The sequence below is a fragment of the Triticum urartu genome, chromosome 2 (assembly GCF_003073215.2).
Source record: "Triticum urartu cultivar G1812 chromosome 2, Tu2.1, whole genome shotgun sequence".
NCBI classification, from domain to species: domain Eukaryota; kingdom Viridiplantae; phylum Streptophyta; class Magnoliopsida; order Poales; family Poaceae; genus Triticum; species Triticum urartu.
In genome coordinates this window covers 452672568-452686050 of record NC_053023.1, presented here as the reverse complement: position 1 = coordinate 452686050, position 13483 = coordinate 452672568, and positions in this window count along the sequence as shown.

Sequence of the window (13483 nt, the reverse complement as noted above, 5' to 3'; positions counted from 1 at the left end):
GAAAGTGCCGCCGGGAAGCAGCATACACCATAGTTAACAGAGAGCTGGTGAGGCGCAGTGTCACCGGTGTCTACCAGCGCTGCGTCGAGCCGGATCAAGGCCAAGCAATCCTCAAAGACATCCATCAAGGTGAATGCAGCCACCAAGCAACTTCAAGAGCACTTGTCGCCAAGGCTTTCCGTCATGGTTTTTTCTGGCCAACTGCCCTGGAAGACGCTAAGAGCTTGTCCAGAAATGCAAAGGGTGCCAGAAGTTTCGTTCAAAACCTCATCAGCCGACTTCTGCACTCAAGACTATTCCCATAGCTTGGCTCCTTGCCGTCTGGGGCCTGGATATGGTGGGACCATTCAAGATGGCAAGAGGTGGCTTAACTCATCTGCTTGTCGCGGTGGACAAGTTCACCAAGTGGATGGAAGCAAAACCGATTAAGAAGTTGAATGGTCTGACTGCTGTGACCTTCATCTCCGACATCACCATCCAGTACAGCGTACCAAACAGTATCATCACCAACAACGGCACGAATTTCGCCAAATGTGCCTTGGCCCGTTTTTGCGCGATGCAGGGCATCCGACTGGACCTAGCATCCGTTGCCCATCCGCAGTCAAACGGCCAAGTGGAACGGTCTTATTTTGTGCAGCATCAAGCCCCGACTGGTCGAGCCTTTGGAACGGTCGGCTGGCTGCTGGCTCAACGAGCTGCCGGCCGTCCTCTGGAGTCTGCGCACAACTCCGAACAAGTCAACTGGCTTCACGCCTTTCTTTCTCATCTACGGTGCCGAAGCCGTCATCCCAACGGCATCGATCTGCTGGAAGAGGGCCGGTCCAGCATCTACCAGTAGAGCCTACGCCGATACTACAACCGGAAGGTCAAGCCGAGATCTTTCCAAGAAGGAGACCTTGTGCTCCGGCTGAACCAGCGAACAGCCGGCCAGCACAAGCTCTCGACGCCTTGGGAAGGCCCCTTCATCATCAGCAAGGTGTTAGGCAATGACTCCTACTACCTGATCGACGCTCAGAAGCCTCGAGCACGCAAGAGGGACGACTCCGGCAAGGAGACGGAGCGGCCATGGAATGCAAATCTCCTTCGAAGATTTTATAGTTGATGCGGTATGTACCATGCTACCTTTCGTATTAAAGTACGAAGACTCTGGGTCCCCCGAGAAGAGCTCGGGGACTTCCCTCTTTTATCTATATGATAAGAATTATGCCTATGAGTATGCCATTTTCTTTATACCATGTGGCGCCGGGTCCGACTAGTCGGCCCGGGGACTTGCCGTCTTGTACTATGAAGTGCTTCCTGCAGCCGGACAAGTAATGTGTCCGCACTTAAGCCGTCTCCTGCCAGAAGCCATAGCTCGCAGAGCGACTGTCTGGTGGGCAGGAGCAAGGCAGAATGGGTATCCACATGAAAAATGACTAAGGACACAAAGCACACACATAGTTCGAGCCGGTTTCCCGCCTCCTACGACTGACTGTTGAGCAGCCGGCCTGCCGGCTTCTACTTAACTTGCTAGAATGTTCTAAAACGGCTAAGTACCTGCCTTCCAGAAGTAGCTAAGTACTTGAACCAGCCACACTCCGTAGAGCGGCTGTTCGGCTGGCAAGACAACAACCAAGGGAAGGCGGGAAAGGAAAAAGCCAAAGAGCAGCAAGCAAGAAAAGATAGAACTCGGAATAATATTTACATAACAAAGGCCCTTGGCCGATCTTCAAAACACAAGTTTAAGATACACCCCGTGGGAGGAATTGTGCAAAATTAACAAGTTCATCAAGATTGATAGACAGGTAAAACAAAGATAAACTAGCGGCCTAGGAAGTGGCAGAAGGGTTCGGTGGAGCGGAGGAATCGGCAGCGGCGGTTGGTGGAGCGGCCGGCTGGGCAGTGTCCGCCTGGTCTCCCATGGCGACAGTCGGCTCGGTTGGGCGTGGCTCGTTGCTTGAAGCACGGTCGGGCTGGGGCTGGACGCCCGCTCCGACCTCTGGCGCCTCATCTTCTCCTTCCTCCTCTGTCTCGCTTTCTTCCTCGCCGCTGGAGTCAATCACCTCCGCCGAGTCCTCGCCGTCTTCCGAGTTCAGCCCGAACCATTCCGGTGGTGCCTCGGTGCCGTCCTCAACCCGCTCCGAGACGAAGATGCTGGTGTCGGTGTACTCGGCGATTGACGTTGCGCACTTGACGAGTTCATCTTCCATGCCTGCCAACTCCTCCAGAGCCTCCAGCCAGAACGTGGCTAGATAGGCTAGAATCAGCCCAGGATACCACGCCTTGACAAACTCCAAGGCCCGGCGCACTCCAGCCCGGGCCGAGGAGCCCTTCCAGGCCTCAATACGGCTGGCCGCCACCTCCAGCCAGTCGGCAGTCAGACTGGGGGTGCGCGGTGCCGGCATGTCGGGCCACAGGGCGGCGATCGCTTGGGCGCCGACACGCTGAAGCCGGCGCAGCATCCGGTGGGCCGGCCGAAGACGGGCCTCGATGCTTAGGATCTGCTCGTTAAGGGTCCGGGGGGCGTTGGCAGCGATCTGCGCACCGTCCGCCCTCCGTCCTTCGCGATCAGCTTCGATGTCCTGGTTGGCGGCGTCCGAGTGGCCATGAAAGAAGTCTGCCAAGACAGAAAGCAAAAAGCCGAAGTTAAAAATGAGAAGCCGGCTCACCCAACAAGCCGGCAGTTCAAAGGAGGAAAAAGAGGGAAGCTCACCGTCGACTATGTCCTTGATCGCGTGAAAGCCAGAAGTCAGCTCCATTTCCTTGTCGGTCCAGGCGGAGCGCTCGACCGCAAATTCAGCGAGGAGTCTGGTCTCCCCAGCCTCCGCCTCCTCCTGGGCTTTCTTGAGGAGCTCCTTCTGTTCCGCTAGCTGCTGTCGGTGTTCTGGGAACGAGGGTCCCTAGACTTGCCTGCCTGCGGCCTGCGGCGTGGCTCAAGTGGGGGCCCAGTGTGGCCCATCTTCATCAGCTCAAGCTCAAGACCCTCGCGAGGGGCCAAGCCTCGCGGGGCGGATCGCAAGAAGCTTCCTCAGAGGCAGCCAGATCAGGCAAGTTCGCGAGGAGGCGGAGAGATCAAGGCAGGGGTACCTCACGAGGAGCCCGTGATGCAAGCCATGACGATCGAGACCAGGCGGGCACCAGGCAGGCGCCGGGAGGGCGCCGGCCTGTGCGGTGTCCTTGTTTCCCCTTTGGTGCAAAGGGGGCAAGCATAGACCAAGGCACCGGGCAAAGGTTACCATTCCGGTGCAACGAGACCAAGACCAGCAGAGCGGCAGGACGGAGGTCACCGTGGAGCCCAAGACGGTGTCATCACCAGTACTTTTGGCAGCCGAAGACCAACTTTGGTCAGGATAACTTGTACTAGATGTTCCCTTCAAAATGGCCAATTATTGGCCCCTTACCGCTCATTATTTGGGGAGAGGCCCAGGGCCCCTATAAATAGAGCTAGCCACCACAGAAGGAGAGGACACCCAGAGGGAGAGATAGAGAGGGCAGACAAGGAGGGACCGAAAAGGAGAGATAGAGAGAGAGAGAGGCGACTGAACTCGCCCAAGCAGTTCATCGCACAAGCTCAAGAACACCTCTCGCGAGGTTGCTCTTCCCTTATACTGCTCATCATCAGCCCCTGAGGCAATCCACCACACCACACACTGGAGTAGGGTATTACACCACAACGGTGGCCCGAACTAGTATAAATCTCGTGTCCCTTGTGTTGTTCGTTGTTTCCAGCTTAGATCATGTGAGGAGATTAGACGTAGATCGGTAGGGGAGAGATCTCCGCGCGCACCCTAGTGTTCGAACCTCAAGGGTCTGCCAGAACCCGATATCCGACATTTGGCGCGCCAGGTAGGCGTGCGCCGGAATCCTTCCTCCTCCGCATCGCGTTCCTTCGCCTCGCCGTTCAGATGTCAAGCGACCTGTGTAACGCCCTCCATGCGTCTATATCTCCCACGTGTCGAAGCACGACTTAGAGGCATAACCGCATTGAAAGCAATGTCGCAAGTGAGGTAATCTTCACACAACCCATGTAATACATAAGGGAACAGATACATAGTTGGCTTACAATCGCCACTTCACACAATACATGAATAAAGCATTACATCATCCAGATACAATCAGGGTCCGGCTACGGAACCAAAATAAAAGAAGACTACCCCAAAAGCTACACAGATCCCCAATCGACCCCAACTGTGCTCCACTACTGATCAACTAGAACGAAACAACACAAAGGACAAGATCTTCATCGAGCTCCTCCTTGAGCTTGGTTGAGTCACCTGCACGGTATCATCGGCACCTGCAAACTGGTTTTGGAAGTATATGTGAGTCACGGGGACTCAGCAATCTCAAACCCTCGCGATCAAGACTATTTAAGCTTATAGGTAGGGTAAAAGTATGAGGTGGAGCTGCAGCAAGCGACTAGCATATATGGGGGCTAACTTACGCAAATGAGAGCGAGAAGAGAAGGCAAAAGCATGGTCGAACAACTATGATCAAGAAGTGATCCTAAAACAACCTACGTCAAACATAACTCCAACACCGTGTTCACTTCCCGGACTCCGCCGAGAAGAGACCATAACGGTTACACACGCGGTTGATGCATTTTAAATAAGATAAACTTTAGGTTTTCTACAAGCGGACATAAACAAATTCCCATCTGCCCATAACCGCGGGCACGGCTTTCAAAATTTCAAATCCCTGCAAGGGTGTCCCAACTTAGCCCATCACAAGCTGTCACGGTCAGCGAAGGATATTCCTTCTCCCAAGACAATCCGATCAGACTCGGCATCCCGGTTACAAGACATCCTCGACAATGGTAAAACAAGACCAGCAAAGCCACCTAGATGTGCCGACAAATCCCAATAGGAGCTGCACATATCTCATTCTCAAGGTACACCAGATGAGCAAGACGTCGGGTGGGCCAGCCCAGAGTTGCCCCTGGTAGCTCCGGACATCGCTCAGTTGGACCAACACTTAGAGAAGCACTGGCCCGGGGGGGTTAAAATAAAGATGACCCTTGAGTCTGCAGAACCAAAGGGAAAGAAAAGGCTAGGTGGCGAATGGTAAAACCAATGTTGGGCCTTGCTGGAGGAGTTTTATTCAAGGCGAACTGTCAAGGGGTTCCCATTATAACACAACCGTGTAAGGAACGCAAAATCCAGGAACATAACACCGATATGACGGAAACTAGGGCGGCAAGAGTGGAACAAAACACCAGGCATAAGGCTGAGCCTTCCACCCTTTACCAAGTATATAGATGCATTAATTAAATAAGAGATATTGTGATATCCCAACAAAATATCCATGTTCCAACATGGAACAAGCTCCAATCTTCACCTGTAACTAGCAACGCTATAAGAGGGGCTGAGCAAGCGGTAACATAGCCAAGCAACGGTTTGCTAGGACAAGGTGGTTAGAGGCTTGGCTTAACAATATGGGAGGCATGATAAGCAAGTGGTAGGTATTGCAGCATAGGCATAGCAAAAGAGCGAGCAACTAGCAAGCAAAGATAGAAGTGATTTCGAGGGTATGGTCATCTTGCCTGAAATCCCGCAAGGAAGAAGAACGAGTCCATGAAGAAGACAAACGGACGTAGTCGAACGGGTCCTCACAAACGCAACGTTATTGGAACCAACCCGAAGAAGCAACACCGGAAAGAAGCACACAACATAGTAAACAACCAACACATGAACATGGCATGATATGCGGGATGCGGTATGTGATGCATATGCATGATTTGGAAAGGAATGATTGAACCTGGCCTCAACTTGGAAATCCAAGAGTTCCACTAGAAAGGGGAGTTCATTTCGGTTGAAATCGATATAAAGATCACCAGAATCGGATGCACGGTTTGGAAATGGCAAGCAAATCAAATATGGCACCGGTCTGCGATAAACAGCAAGTAGCCATCTAAATGCATCAAGATAAATATTCTACAGCGCTCAAACTTGGCAACACAGTACATGGAAGGGATCCACTCATGAAGCTTGACAAAAGATGAACACTGATCTATGACTAATTCATCCATTAACAGGTTCAAACAAGCATGGCAAAAGAGCAAACGATAACAGGTTTCATACTTAGTGAAATTAACACAAGTCTGGAATTTATCATCAGGAAGCAAACTTTAGGGCATGAAAACTACATGCTACAGGAACATATCATGGCAAAGAAAGGCATGGCATGAAGCTACTCTAAGCACATAACAAAAGTCCTGTAGTGACCTTGAGCCAAAAGGGACCAGAAAATACAATTGCAAGCATGTGAACATGGCAAAAACATAAACAGATTCAGACTTAGTGAAAAACTGGAGCATGGCAAATCAGTCAACGAGTAGGCATGTTTACGAGCTCGATGCACTCACTATAGAGCATGGCATGACAAACTAAGCATACACACATGAAGAATACATGGCAAGGAAGCTAGATATGGCAAGAACAACATCATAGCATGCATGAATCAATGGCAACAACCTCGGCAAAATCGCTAAACATGTCAACAATCTGCCAGAATCATTTTATAGCAAAAGTAGAGCTCGATTGACTCAATCCAGGCTGCTCCATAAATGCAAACAAAGACATGGATGGATAGAGCACCACAACATTAACAAAACATCCTTACTGATCATCCTGAAAAGAGGCACGGATCACTAGGAAACAAAATCAGGAAAAGGACTTGCTGAAATTCTAAGTCCCTAAAATCAGCATTTCCGATTACGCTACTTTGCAAGCTTGTGCTAGTCACCACAAAGATCACAAAAATACATGGCATACGCCCCTGTAAAGACGGCATGGTATATAACAAAACACATGTAGAGCTCAGGGTCATAGGATGCACACATTAATCATGGCAAAAATGACAAAAGGCCATTTGCTGAAACAGATCTGAAATATTCCTCACATAGCCCTCTTCCAACAGCATTTCGGGCATCAAGATGAGCTCAATTGAAAATGATGCAGTGAGATGAAATTATGTACTTGTCGAGACGAACATTTTGATATGCTACACGCATGAATCAGAGCTACTGATGCAGAGTTATGGCATGTCAAAGATTGCAAGAAAATTAGGGTTTCAAGGGGGAAAAGTCAACCGTGAGTTCTAGATCTCAGATCTGGCACTGTAGATGCACTGTAGCAGCTCGAGGTCGCCCGAGAAAATGGAGCTACGGTGGTCAGACTTGCCGTTCGAGAAGGAGGAAGGAGAGGGAGCCGGATGGGGAGGACGGCGAGGTGCGATGGCGCGGCGTACTCCGGGCAGCGTGGTGGCGGCGGTGGTCGGTGCCGGCGGGAGGAAGCAGCCGCGGCGGAGACGGCGAACTGGGCGGCGCCGGTGGGCGGTCGGGTGGCGCGGCCGAAACACTAGGTGGCGGGGCGCGCTGGGGCGCGCCGGGGCGGCTCGGAGCGGGTGCGAGGCGGCGGCGGGCTGGGCCGAGAGGGTCCCGCCTGGGCCCCGGCGGGCCGAAGCGGGTGGCGGCGTGGGGAAGTGGGCACGGGCGTCTCGGTGAATCGGGAGGCGCCACGTGGCGGCGGTGAGGGCGCTGGACAATGTCCGGTGGTGGGGGTTTCGTCCGGCGGCGGAGAGGGGAAGTTGCTAGGGTTTGGACTGCGGGATTTCGGAGGAGGGGCTTTATATATAGGTAGAGGGAGCTAGGAAGCTCCAAATGAGGTGCGGTTTTCGGCCACACGATCGTGATCGAACGACCGAGATGATGGAGGAGGCTAAGGTGTGTTTTGGGACACTTTGGAGGGGTGTTGGGCTGCAACACACACAAGGCCTTTTCGGTCCCTCGGTTAACCGTAGGAGTATCAAACGAAGTCCAAATGGTACGAAACTTGACAAGCGGTCTACCGGTAGTAAACCAAGGACGCATGACAAGTCTCGGTCCAATCCAAAAACGTTTAACGCCTACACACAAAAAGAGGTAGAAAGGGACACCGGGTGACATAGGAGCGCCGGATTGCAAAACGGACAACGGGGAAAAAGTTCGGATGCATGAGACGAACATGTATGCAAATGAAATGCACATGATGACATGATATGACATGCATGACCTGCAAGCAATGACAAGGCAACAACAGCGAATAACTGGAGGACACCTGGACATCGGTCTCAGGGCGCTACAACCCGGCTGCCAACGCCGACCGCTGGGCAGCGTGGCCCGCCCACGCCATGTCACCGGCCCAGGGCGACCTCAACCTTGCGCCTCAGGCAGCCTACGCTCTGCTAGGCGCTGCGGGGCGCAGGCGATGCGGCCAGACGCCGCCTTCCCTCACACCACGGCAGGTGCGGGCCGCAGCAAGGGCCTCAAACCACGCCACGGCCACGGCGCCGTACACCCGACGGGAGCAAGCAAACTCCAGGGCCGCGCTCACGGTGGCCCGAGAGCTGCTACGGTGTCGGCTGCTGGAGGGCCCCCACGATGTATTGCTGGAGCGAGTCGCCGAGCTCTTGGATGCCGCTGCCTTAGGGACACCTCCTTTTTGCATCCAGCTGCCACCCCAGACCCAAGGCGGGCCATATGGCGGCGGCGTGCGCGCGCACGCAACTTCCGGCGGACTCCAGGGCCCATTCAGCGCCAACACCCCCGCCGGCACCGGGCGACAAGTCGCGCCAGCCTCTTCTCAGGCCAGCGAAGGGGTGCCCGCCAGGGCCTTCGGCTTCGGCGGACCGCCGTGCCATCACCCCCAAGACGGTACTCCAAGCCAGGCTGCGTGGCATGCGAGGCGCTACAGCGAGGCGCACGGGGCGGTGGCCCCAGAAGCTTACGTGCCCCGCATGGTGGATCAGGGTTGCGCATTGGAAGAAGATCATGGCTCATTCCTCGGGCCAGGGTGGGGCGAGGAGACGCCAAGAGCTAAGCTCTTTCAGGAACCACAAGAGAGCCTCGACGGCCGCACCGGCGGCGGCAATTATCGGGTACCACTCATCCCTCTGGAGCAAGCTTATGCTAACCATGGGTCGCAGGAGATACAGGTCGCCGCAGCAGGTGGCTGCCCCAATTCTGCAACCTCATACCCCTCAGGAGGAGGGCGCAGGGGGCTCCAGGAGAGGGGCCAAGATTCGGGTTCGTCTCCGCGGCGGTCAGAGCAAGGCGTTCTCAGGAGGTAGGCCCCCTGTCGGGGAGGTGCCCAAAGGCCTGCCCCCGGCAGGGGACCCATGGTCATCGGGGGAACCGCTGGCGACCGCTCTGCCCCATTGGCGTCGTCCTGGTTTCTGGTCGCCGTCGATGGCAGCAGAGTGAGGCGCAAGGCGGGGTCCTCGTCTGGCGATATGAAGCAAGGCCGTTACCTATGAAGAAGGCCCAGTGCTTGTGAAGCTCGCCGCCCGTGACACTCACACGTAATAATGAGTGGGGATGTACACGCCCCGGAGTCTCCGGAGAGCTGCCCTCGGGCCTTGGGGGTTCCCGCCCACGCCCAGTGGCAGCACTTAGCTCCGCGCTGGTGAGAAGACGTCGAAGACTAGACTAGGTGCCGGGCGCGGACTTTTGCTTTTGCCTTTCCTTGTTGACAAGTTCTTCGATTTGGATTTAAGTTGGATTTGAGCTCGATGCTTGCATGTGTTTGGGGGAGGGGGTGTTTAGTCTCGTTCGAGCAATCTCTCGCGCTCTGGTTTCGGCTTTGCGTCCAAAGTTAGCATCGGCTGCCCCCCCTCGCGAGCCCCTCATGAGCCGGGCCGGGCCAGGCACGTTTACAACCAGGACCGATGTTACCGCACCCTCTCCGGAGGTTTTCATCCCGGGATCCACAAGTTAATCAGAAGACACCCGAGGTGCAGCGGCCCCCGCAGGCCTGCTTGGGACTCATCGGGGTTGGAAGGTACACAAGCTAGCTGACCCATCACCGGGCTAGCGGCTAAGTTCACACGCAACATTATGCTTACCAGGGTACTAAGTGCAAACCTTTACATGAGGGGCTTCCCCTCCCAAAATGCTCTTACATCCTTCAGGGCCAAGCCCGAACCTTCTTCGTGCAGGTTAAACAGCAGTGACATGCGATCAGTCAGACATATCACTCACCGCGTCTTCTTGGGCATCCTCGGAGGCATCACTGGCGTCGTTGACATTGCCGCCGCCGCCAGCATCTCCATCAGCGCCAGGCTCGTCCACAACGCCGCCTTCATTGGCGCCCACGACCACGCCGTCGTCACTAGACGCAAAGGCCATGACGAGGGCGTCCACGTTGTCATCCACCCACCGCGCCAGGTCGCCCCGGACGGCAATGGGCACGTGTGTGATGGTAGCGTCCAAGTCGAAGTGGGGGTCCCTGTCCTGCAGATGGTTGAAGACGCGCGAGAAGGCATGCCCGAGCAAGGCTCGGCTCCTCACTTCGACAAGCCAACGGGACCTCTCGGACAGGTTCTCCAGAAGCGTCACCACAACGGTGAAAAATTGGAGGTTGCCGGTGTAGTTGACCTCGTGTGGCTCCTTAGTGGCAGCCTCGCAGATATAGCCCAAAATTGTGTTGGCCCTCTCTCTGAGAGTTTGAAACATGGGAGCATGCACATGCTCCAGAACCCGCCGCCAACGGATCTCGTCCTCATTCCGCTGCGTGACGGCCTCGGCGTCATCAACCCTCGGTTGGAGAAGAAGCTGCTCGGCCCGGGAAGAGGATAGCTCCGCCTGCGCCGCGCTGAGGGCGGCTGCGGAGGAGTCTGCACTCCGCGTCACTTCAGTCAGTTTGGCCCTGAGGGCTGCAGTCCTGCCCTCAGCCTCGGCCTTGATCAGCCCCAACCCCGTCTCGTATTCGCGTCCGAAGGCCGAGCGAGCTTCCGCCACGCGGCGATCGACTTCTTCCTGGGCCCGGGCTTCGCGCACGGCAACGTCATCCTCCGCCCGGGCCACCAGGCGCTCCCTCGTCTCCAACCGCTCAAGGTCAAGGTTACGCTCGGCGGCCTCCAGCGTCAGCGCCTCCTCGCGCTTCAGAAGCTCCACCCAGTCAATAGAGGCCACCCCCATCGACTCAAGGGCCATCTGGCGCAGTTCCACTTGCTGCTCCAGGGAGTTACTCCAAGCTTGGAGCTCCCGTGCGCGCTCCTCTGCATCCTTGCGCCGTCGGTCTGCCTCCCAAGCCTCCTTAACGGCCTGGGAGCAGGCCTCCCGCGAAGCTGCCAGCGATGCTTCAGCCTTCGCGTTTTCGAGATCACGTTGGTGACGCGCGAGGGCGATGGCTACCTTTAGTTTGCGCCTCTCCTCAGCAAGGCACAAGCCTTCGGCCTCGAGGCGCGCATCCTCGTCAGCAAGCTCTGCCCCGATCCGGCTCACTGCATCCGCCGCCCTCCGGAGGAACTCTTCACGAAGGGCGCGTCGCTCCCGGACGTGCCTGAGCACGTCATCCGCATCACCCTCTTCCACCGGAGCATTCGTAGGGCCCCGAGGCATCAAGCCCCCTCCTGGCGCGGAGCTGGGGGCTGGCGCACTAGCCATCGCCGAATGGACCTCTCCGGGAATCCGGCCTGGCATCGGTCCACCCACGGAGGAGGAGCCAAAGACAGACTTCAGCCATTCACCATCTATGATCAGAGGAGGAACTTCGGGCAAGCCAGATGTGCCCCAGAAGGACTCATGAAGAAAGGATAGCGGGCGCGCAGGCTCGAGGTGCCCTATGGAACGGACCACTCCACCAACCGGTCTGGCAGCAGGGATGCCGCTCGGGCTCGGCGAGCGCAGGGCCAGCAGAGAAGGCGAAGCTTGGGGAGATGGCTCCCGGGCTGACTCAGCGAGTTTCGCAGGGCAGGGCCTAAAAGGGCCACAATCAGTCGCAGGGATAGAAAAGTAAATGAGCAAGGAAAGAAGAATACTTACTCGTCCATGGCAAAGTACTTCCTGCACTTGAACAAGCGGCAGGGGCGGTCGTTGTCACCCAAGGCCTTCTTCCTCTTGCGGAGGGCCCCGAAGTCTACGCGGAACCGACCTAGGCGCTCGGCGCAGCGGTCGGCCTCTGGTGCAGAAGAAGCGTCAAGATGATCAGCGCTGGAGGAGTCAGCCTGGGGGGCGCCGTCAGGCGTCGCCTCATGAGGAACGGCTGGGGGCTCGGGAGCCTCGGCCGCAGGAACCATAGGCCGCGACTCCGCACCTGACACCGCTCCAGGGCGTGCCTCGGGAGACGCCGCCTTCAAGACTTTTTGCGGCGTCGGCACCTCGACATCGGTCGCCTCAACTCTCGCCGGTTCTCGTCTCCCCGCCCTGTCACCCGAGGAAGGACTGCTCTGGGCGGCAGGGGAAGCAACCACGGTGGCTGGGTTCTCGCGGGGCCCCATGAAGCCAGCAGGGCGCAGCCCCTACTCGTTGAAGTTGGGCATCTGCCTCACAAAATTGGCCCTGCCGGAGCAAAGATACAAGAGGACACCATTACTCCGAAGGCTTCCTAGGGAAGGATCGCCGGTCAAGACCCTGAGCACCGTCCGCAGCGCTTCAGGCGCCAAGTCCTCCTCCTGGAGCCGCATGCGGTCTTTGTGCCCCACAAAGTCCCACATCCGGCGAGAGTGGCGCTGGAGAGGAGCAATGCGACATTGGAGGAACTCCTTCACCACCTTGGGTGCTATCACATTGAGCGCCCTCAAACTCTGGAAGCGGCGCCAGACGAAGGCGGGCCGGGGGCTCGCGAGCACCTCATGATCCCAACCCGTGTGGGGAACAACAGGCAAGGTCGGGTGCGAGAGCAGAGGATTCGGCACTCCGACATCCACGTACAGCCACCGCTCTCTGAACCTGGCCTCAGGAGAAGGAAGGCTGAAGTCGATCCCTGAAGCGGCCGTCTCTGGCACGGCGAAGAAGCTCACGCACCCGGAGCACTGAGTGGGGTCGCTCAGGCGCAAGGAAAAGAAGTGGCGCTGTAGGGCAACGGAGGGAGGAATGCCTATCATCGCCTCGCAAACAAAAGCAAAGACAGCCAGAAGGGTAATGGACTCCGGCCTGAGATGCACCATACGGATCTGATAATGGGAGAGCACCGCATTGAAGAAGGCGGAAAAGGGGGGAACCAGACCCGCCCATAGGGCATCGGCGAAGAATCGGACCTCTGTGATGATCCTATCAAGGGAGGCATGGGACGTAGGCTAGATTGTGGTCCTGCCGCACTAATTGAAGATCGTGGCAAGGGCGGAGCAGACCTTGTTCAAACCTTCTGGATTGAGTATGATTGACCGAGCAACGGCGGGGGCCGCCGCCGGAGGTGTGCGGAGCGAAGGCGCGAGATTATTTCCCCTTCCTTTCTTCGTCGGTGCCATGCCGGTGAAGAGAGGGAAGAACTTCAGCCGGGCTGGCGGCGGAGGCTGGAGCTCAAAGAGGAAGGAAAGGTAGGAAGCGAGCAAGCAGCGGAAAGGAGGAACAACTGTGTGCAACTGCGGGTCCGCATAGCCGGGCACGAAACAAGGCGTCGTGGGGAAGCGCAGACGCCCACGTCCAATCAATCGCCACGCGGCGCCCGAGGCCGCCGGCTTTTGGGGCCCGCGGCGCATCGCACTCGCCCCTTGGCTTCCCTGCTAGGCCAAGCCCAGGCACGCCTTG